Genomic DNA, 8,338 nt, shown 5'->3' with positions numbered 1-8,338 from the left:
TAGTTTTTACCCTTTTTTTAGTTTTTTATTTTTATTCTTATTTTTTTTAGTTTTTTTCTCCTTTTTTTTCAGTTTTTTCCTTTTTTAGTTTTTTTTCTTTTTTAGTTTTTAGTTTTTTTTAGTTTTTTACCTTTTTTTAGTTTTTTTAGTTTTTGGTTTGTTTTGTAGTTTTTACCTTTTTTTTAGTTATTTTTATTAGTTTTTAGTTTTTTTCCTTTTTTAGGTTTTTTTTTTAACTTTTTTTACTTTTTTTAGCTTTTTTATTTTTTTTTTGTTTTTTTTTGTAGTTTTTGTAAGGTTTGAACCTGGAACCTCTCGAACCTAGAACCTGGAACTCAGCTACATCAGCTTGTATACTTTCGTTTTTGAATTGGCATATGATGAAATAATTCAGACGTCATATGCGGACAGACAGACAGACAGACATAACCCACAAAAAACTTATTTTTATATATATAGATATCTATCTATATTCACAGGTTGGACACAGAGACACAACTACAATGGCACGTAACTAATATGGCGCGTAGCGACTTAATATGGCGCGAGGGGGGCTTGGGGGGGGCGCGAAGCACCCCCACCAACTAGGTGTTGGAGTGGTGCGAAGTGCTACCCCAACAGCTACCATATATATATATACCAGCTGTTGTAGTATATATAGCATTAGTATATATACTAGCTAGTATATATATATATATATATACTAGCTGTTGGGGTGGCGCTTCGCGCCACCCCAACACCTAGTTGGTGGGGCGCTTCGCACCCCCCCAAGCCCCCCCGCGCGCGTAAGTCGTTACGCGCCATATTAGTTACGTGCCATTGTAGTTGTGTCCCTGTGTCCCACCTGTGAATATAGATAGATTTATATATGTGTTTCAAACTACGTAAAAATTGCGAATATACAACATTCTTGGCTTTCCCATTGTCTGTCCATATACAAAGCCGTATGTACTAATAATGACGTCATATGCAAACGCTCTTTTTACAAACAAACAAACATGCATACACACAACTCGTTTTTATATAGATAGATAGATAGATAGATACAATACAAATTAACTACGTAAAACTTGTGAATATACAACAGTCTTCGCTGTCCCATTGTCTGTGCGTATAAATAGATTGTCAGGTTTACCGACCCTCAAAGATGCAACATACAATTGTACATTGGTAAAGCAATCTGTATTAAGATCTATACCGCATTTTTCTAGTGATTGCCCTTGAGCTTTTTTGATGGTGGTTGCAAATGCTAATCGAATTGGGAATTGCAATCTTTTAAATTGAAAAAGCAGATCCGTTGGAATCATGGGAATGCGAGGAATAAGAACAGCCTCACCCTCATAAGGCCCTGTCAAGATTGTGGCATCTATTAGGTTTTCCATTTTTTTTTTTTTTACGGCAAGTCGCGTGCCATTGCAAAGCTTTGGTGGGTTGATATTTCTTAAAAGTATTATTGGTACGCCTATTTTTAGTTGTAGCAGGTGTGGTGGACACCCTGAAGGATCTATGGAATTTAAAAATTCAGATGGATAATTAACCGCTTCATTTGGTTCCGAAATACAAATTAACTGCGTAAAACTTGCGAATATACAACATTCTTCGCTGTCCAATTCTCGCTGCATATAAATAGATTGTCAGGTTTACCGACCCTCGAACATGCAACGTACAATTGTCCATGGGAAAAACAATCAGTATTAAGATCAATACCACATTTTTCTAATGATTGACCTTGAGCTTTGTTAATGGTGATTGCAAATGCTAATCGAATTGGGAATTGCAATCTTTTAAATTGAAAAGGCAGATCTGTTGGAATCATGGGAATGCGAGGAATAAGAACAGCCTCACCCTCAAAAGGCCCTGTCAGGATTGTGGCCTCTATTAGGTTTTCCATTGTTTTTTTTACGGCAAGTCGAGTGCCATTGCAAAGCTTTGGTGGGTTTATGTTACGTAACAATATTATTGGTACACCTATTTTTAGTTGTAGCACGTGTGGTGGAAACCCTGAAAGATCTATGGAATTTAAAAATTCAGATGGATAATTAACCGCTTCATTTGGTTCCAAAACTGTGTCGACTGACTTGTAAAGGACTGCCTGGTTTTGAATCTTGGTCAAAACAATATTGTTGATTTCGTGGACGTCTATATTTTTGGGTGCGAGAATCGCTCTTTCACTTAGCCATTTATTATTTTTATAATTTTTTAGAATATTCGGAAATATATTTTCAATCAATTCATTTTTGGACGTCACTAAATTACAGAAATCAGCAGGTAGTTGTATACGTCCTGAAATTGAGTCTACTGGGAGCTTTCCGTTTCCCATTGCTAGCAATTGATCTGAAAATGTTTGACCAGAGTCATCGTTTTGCAATCGGACACGCATATTTGTAGTTAATTTTAATGTTTTTACGTGTGCCCATAAATTAGAATTTTTCAGGCAAGCATTCATTTCGTCTGCAGGAGTTGATCTAGGTATTATAGGTAATATTTGCCTGAAATCTCCTGCAAGCAATATTAATGTGCTGCCAAAGGGTTTCGAATTCCCTCTTAAATCTTTCAAGCATTGATCCAGAGCCTCGAGCGATTTTTTGTGTGCCATTGTGCACTCATCCCAAATAATAAGTTTGCATTGCTGCAATACTTTACCCATCCCAGATGATTTGGAAATATTGCACCTGGGAGTTTCTGTAGAATGCAAGTTCAGAGGCAATTTCAAAGCGGAATGAGCAGTTCTTCCACCAGGCAGCAATGTTGCGGCTATTCCGGACGACGCAATTGCCAACGCTATATCATTTTTAGATCGAATTGATGCCAGAATCAGTTTTATCACAAACGTTTTACCAGTACCTCCTGGCGCATCCAAAAAGAAAATTTCTCCAACGTTGTTATCGACACAATGCATTATCGTATCATAAATGTCTTTTTGTTCCGACGTTAACTTGGAAATGTTATTTTGTACATACGACAATAGATCACTCGTACTGTAACTTTGTTCACGATCCAATTCTACACATGTCGAAACAGCAGCGATACGGTTAGGTGAAGGCATTCCCAAACCCTGAAGAGGTTTGTTTGCCATACTTATGCAAATATCTTCTATAACAACTAAAGTGTAGTTATAAATTTCTGGTGTAAAATCAAAAGTCATGTCTGACGTCTCTAACTGTTTTCGATGAAGTATATCTTCGGACATTTTTGACTTATATTTTTCCCATAAATCTGTAGGAGCTGATGGAGAGCAAGTTGTTAAAATGATGCCAAACAATGCACGAATTTGACTTGGGGTTGACGTTTCGCACGCGTCATTGATGCAGTTATCCCAGTGTTGGTCATTCTCCAATAAATTCAGAGCTTGGCATGCACTACGGTAAGTGTCATGTATAGTACCATTTACAGTCCTCAAATACTCAAAGGATGTCGGACCGGGTACATTCACCAAAAGCAGGCGTAGAAAGAAGCATTCATGTTGATTGGGGTGAACGGTGTAGAGTCTTCCTATCGTGGTATCTTTGAAGATGGTAGGTTGGCCGTCGACTGACTTACCCTGTTTTCGACGTTCAAATACTTTATTTTTAGTATTCCACGTGTAATACGAAGGCACTTCAGTATACAGCAGTTTTTTTGCAAAAGAATCATTTTTGCAAAGCGAAAAAAAAGCTGTTAATGTTGTATCCGGTGGATTCAGGACTCTTTGTTGCACGTTGACCATTCTGTAAATGTACCGCTAAGTGAACAACAGCTGGACTACGTTCATGTATCGGAAATGAAAGAATTCGCCAAACAGCTTCATTACTGCTTATGTATCTTCCAGCCTGATATTCTACGATTTCATCGAAATCTTTGATTTCGGACTGCAAGCCAAAAACTGCCATGTCACTGCCTTTGTTGACGTATTTACATATATATTTTATTGCCTTTACGGAGTTACAGTATTCAACGTTTATATGGGCATTAAATGTTTTTGATAATAAAGGGGAATATGGAACAACCCACTGGTTATCTACTTCGATGGTGGTACCGTTACGCTTCTTTATTATTGCTGTTTTACCGCCATCTTCAGTAGATCTTCTTCTATATTGTGGGTAACCATCATTGCCAGTAATTGTTTTGGGTACTAAAAGTCGAGGATATTGCTTTGTGCACCTTCCTTTGGCCATGCATGGTGAATTTTCGTTCAGTGCACCGCAAGGTCCATGTATCATATTTTTTACAATAATATCATGTAACCCCTTATCGACATTTTTATCAGGTATTTCAGCGGAAATCACATCATCAATTTCGTTTGAAGTAATTTTTTTATGTAGCCAGATTAGTATATGTGCGTGTGGCAAACCTCGTTTTTGCCATTCCACTGAGTACATCCAGCATCGCACTGACCCAAACACTTCATGTTTTACAAGGTAGTTTATCAGTGATTTCAACTTTTGCCGGAAGACACGTGCCGTAATGTCATGCCTATGAACCGCCGATTGTCCTTGAAGTAAAAGCTGCAGTATCTCGTCCCAAGATTGATTACATGTAAATGTAATAAATAAATCTGGACGACCATAGAGACGAACATACGCAATAGCATCTTGAGCATATTCATGCATATGACGGGGACTGCCAGCATATGACGAAGGTAAAATTGTTAATCTTCCAACGTTTGTGGTATTACCGTCATTTATAACTGCATCTCGCAAATGAATGTATTGTTCAGAGCGGAGCTTGGTCTGATTCAGGCGGATATATAGCAAACGTTCTGATTCAATTTTAGCATATATATCCACGACAAATTGGTGAAACAATTCACGGCATTTTAAAATATAATTTTCTTCATCCTGCCGAATCATTAGTCTATAGGAATAATAATGCATTGCACTGCATTTCTTATTCATTTCTTTGTTAGTGGCTGGATTCATCAATTTAATATTAAAGTGATAGCCGTCGGCTCCATCCCAAAAAATGATAGGATATTGTAGGGCATCGTAGCATCGATGAGTTTCAGCATTTCTTAACAACTGAGCGTTTCGCTTATGTAGAATAATATCTCGAGGTAAAAACTGATCACCGACCATAACGATTGCCACTTCGTCGATAGTCGGAGCATTGTATCTACGCACATGTTGGCCAGGAGGCGTTTTGTCAGCGGAAATAACAATTTTATGAGTATCAGTAGGCATCAAATCGATGGCTGTTTTGAACAGACGCACTAAATTATTATTTTCGTGGAAAAGATGTTGCAATTGGGAAACGATTGTCCTTTCAACGTTGGGAGAAATTTCGCAACGTGCATTCAATTCAGAATTTCTATCACTGATGAAGTACAATTGTAAAAATTTATGATTCTCGCCTAAGAATGGTAGAAGGGACCCTGCTTTATGATAATTTTGCCCTTTTACTTTGAAAGTAGACATAAATTGATCTGGATTTTCGATTTGGGCTCCAAACGACGTCATTTGGAAACATGAGTTGTATTGTCTGATTTTTGACAAAAAACGCTTAGATTCTGACGTAGTTCCAGTAAGGAAAGTCTTCAATGGCTCTGGTGGTGCAGCCAATAGAGGAAGTTTAACTTTTCCTGAGGCGCAACACATTCCCATTGTTTCACCATTGAATTTCAAGGCCTTGCAATAGGGACAAATTTTAGACATTGTCCCGATTTGAACACATCTACTCAAGCTTTAATCATCGACTGGGTTGTACCTGAATGCCAGGCGATAACTTTCAGATTGCTCTGATTCCTCGGCACGCTTTCTTTTCTTACTTTCTCTATCAGCAGCAAGCCTGATTTCTTGCTGTTCTTGTAATTCCTCGGCACGCTTTCTTTTCTTACTTTCTCTATCAGCAGCAAGCCTGATTTCTTGCTGTTCTTGTAATTTCTCGGCACGCTTTCTTTTCTTACTTTCTCTATCAGCAGCAAGCCTGATTTCTTGCTGTTCTTGTAATTCCTCGGCCTGCCTTCTTTTTTCACATTCTCTTTTAGCAGCAAGTCTGCTTCTGCGTTGCTCTGGTAGTTCCTCGGCATGCTTTCTTTTTTCACTTTCTCTTTTAGCAGCAAGTCTGCTTTCGCGTTGCTCTGGTAGTTCCTCGGCACGCTTTCTTTTCTGACTTTCTCTATCAGCAGCAAGTTTTCTGGCATAGACTCTTTGAGCATCTTCATCAGTCATTATAAACTTAAGCATTAATAGAATTCTACGCGAACATACGTCTTATATAACTTGAATGACGTCACGCCTTCAAAGCAAAAATGATGGCAGCTAATTTCATGAGGTCAGCCGAAACATGACGGCGAACATATGTCTTATATAACTTGAATGACGTCACCTTCAAAGCAAAAATGACGGCAACTAATTTCATGACGTCAGCCGAAACATGACGTCACCTGATCCATCCACAGACAGACAGACAACTTATTTTTATATATATAGATAGATATATATATATATATATATATATATATATATATATATATATATATATATATATATATATATATATATATATATACTAGCTGTTGGGGTGGCGCTTCGCGCCACCCCAACACCTAGTTGGTGGGGGTGCTTCGCGCCCCCCCCAAGCCCCCCCGCGCGCGTAAGTCGTTACGCGCCATAATAGTTACGCGCCATTGTAGTTGTGTCCCTATGTCCCACCTGTGAATATAGATATATATATATATATATATATATATATATATATATATATATATATATATATATATATATATATGGCTTTAACTACGTAAAACATGCGAATATACAACATTCTTTGCTGTCCCATTGTCTTTGCATATAAATAGATTGTCAGGTTTACCGACTCTTGAACATGCAACATATAATGGTCCATGGGAAAACAATCTGTATTCAGATCTATACCTCATGATTCTAATGATTGCCCTTGAGCTTTGTTGATGGTGATTGCTAATCGACCATTCCCTGTCCCGGTGTCCCGGTCGTCATTTACATCCCCCTGTTTCCCCCGGTGTCCCCGTTGTAGTTGTGTCCCTGTGTCCCGGTCGTCATTTATATTCCCTGTGTCCCGGTCGTCATTTGTATCCCGGTGTCCCGGTCTGTATATACATTCGTCTTTTAGTTTTGTTTTTCTCCTTTTTTTTCTTTTTTAGCTTATTTAGATTTTTAGATTTTTTAGTTTTTTTATTAGTTTTTAGTTTTTTTTTCTTTTTAGTTTTTTTGTCCCGGTTGTCATTTATATCCCCCTGTTTCCCCCGGTGTCCCCGTTGTAGTTGTGTCCCTGTGTCCCGGTCGTCATTTATATTCCCTGTGTCCCGGTCGTCATTTGTATCCCGGTGTACCGGTCTGTATATACATTCGTTTTTTAGTTTTGTTTTTCTCCTTTATTTTTTCCTTTTTTTTCTTTTTTAGTTTATTTAGATTTTTAGATTTTTTAGTTTTTTTATTAGTTTTTAGTTTTTTTTTTCTTTTTAGTTTTTTTGTAGTTTTTACCTTCTTTTTAGTTTTGTTATTTTTTTTTTTACTTATGTCCTGGTCGTCATTTATACTCCCTGTGTCCCGGTGCTTTGTTGATTGCTAATCGAACATTCCTTTTGTCCTGGTCGCTTTCTCTTTGAGTGTCTTTTTTTTTTTTTAGTTTTTTTTGTAGTTTTTACCTTCTTTTTAGTTTTGTTAATTTTTTTTTTTACTTATGTCCTGGTCGTCATTTATACTCCCTGTGTCCCGGTGCTTTGTTGATTGCTAATCGAACATTCCTTTTGTCCTGGTCGCTTTCTCTTTGAGTGTCGTCATTTATTTTAGCTTATTTTTCAGTTTTTTCCTTTTTTTTATTTTTTTTTTATTTTTTATTGTTTTTAGTTTTTTACCTTTTTTAGTTTTTTTTAGTTTTTAGCTTTTTTACTTTTTTTATTAGTTTTTAGTTTTTTTTGTAGTTTTTGCCTTTTTTTATTTTTTTTCAGTTTTTTTTTTAGTTTTTTATTGGTTTTTACCTTTATTTTAGCTTATTTTTCAGTTTTTTCCTTTTTTTTAGTTTTTTTTAGTTTTTAGTTTTTTTAGTTTTTTACCTTTTTTTAGTTTTTTTAGTTTTTTTAGTTTTTTAGCTTTTTTATTAGTTTTTAGTTTTTTTTTGTAGTTTTTGCCTTTTTTTAGTTTTTTTAGTTTTTTAGCTTTTTTATTAGTTTTTAGTTTTTTTTGTAGTTTTTGCCTTTTTTTAGTTTTTTTTAGTTTTTTAGCTTTTTTATTTTTTTTATTAGTTTTTAGTTTTTTTGTAGTTTTTGCCTTTTTTTAGTTTTTTCAGTTTTGACGTCACCTGATCCAGTTTTTTCAGGTGACGTCACCTGATCCACACATCCACAGACAGACAACTTATTTTTATATATATAGATATATAT

At 36.2% G+C, this 8,338-nt stretch overlaps 1 long non-coding RNA gene across 1 annotated transcript in view; it reads right to left on the bottom strand.

The window, feature by feature from the left end:
- Positions 1-6,962: 6,962 nt before the first annotated feature.
- The window catches only part of LOC136027517 (uncharacterized), a 7,935-nt gene continuing 6,559 nt past the window's right edge, over positions 6,963-8,338 (bottom strand). The window contains exon 2 of the long non-coding RNA XR_010617617.1: positions 6,963-8,284. This is a non-coding gene — a long non-coding RNA (uncharacterized LOC136027517). The remainder of the gene's footprint in view (positions 8,285-8,338) is intronic.

Source organism: Artemia franciscana, chromosome 1 (genome assembly GCF_032884065.1).
Source record: "Artemia franciscana chromosome 1, ASM3288406v1, whole genome shotgun sequence".
NCBI classification, from domain to species: domain Eukaryota; kingdom Metazoa; phylum Arthropoda; class Branchiopoda; order Anostraca; family Artemiidae; genus Artemia; species Artemia franciscana.
This window is presented reverse-complemented; position numbering and strand designations above follow the sequence as displayed.